Genomic DNA, 557 nt, shown 5'->3' with positions numbered 1-557 from the left:
GCCAGGAAGGAGGCCCTCCCTCCAAGGTGCAGGAGGAGGCGAGGCTGTTACTACATCTCACATAGCCCCGAGGCATCCCACAATATTTTCCTATTCACCTGTCCTCTAGCAGCTCCTAAGACCTCACTACTCTCCTTCCAGGCCTTGCCATCACAGGTCACACAACCTATCTGGTCAGAGCCTCAGCTTGCCCAGCTCTGCCCCTCCCACTAGAAGCCCTGTGGACTACCCAGAAGGCAACAGTATTCTACGAGTGCCATCAGCCTCCCCTGAGGAGAAGCACCTGAGAGCTGGAAGCGGACAAGATGGAGGTGGCTGAGCTGCCTCTCCTCGGTTGATACCCTCTGTCTCCTGAGATATTGAAAGTGGAAATTCCATGGCAGAGAGTAGGAGGTGCTCTGAGCAGTGTGCTAATAAAGTTCACAGTGCCCTCCCTTCCTGTTTCCATGTAAGCCTCTTGTTTCTGATGGTCTTCTTGAGGTCCAGGTGTCCTGGACTCATTGTCTCACTTTGCCTAACAGAGACTCCGGGAACCTGGGGGTCACACTGGCTTTTTT

The sequence above is a fragment of the Mastomys coucha genome, unplaced genomic scaffold (genome assembly GCF_008632895.1).
Source record: "Mastomys coucha isolate ucsf_1 unplaced genomic scaffold, UCSF_Mcou_1 pScaffold18, whole genome shotgun sequence".
In the NCBI taxonomy this organism is placed as follows: Eukaryota; Metazoa; Chordata; class Mammalia; order Rodentia; family Muridae; genus Mastomys; species Mastomys coucha.
The sequence above is the reverse complement of the archived record's forward strand: the minus strand, read 5'-3'. Positions refer to the sequence as shown.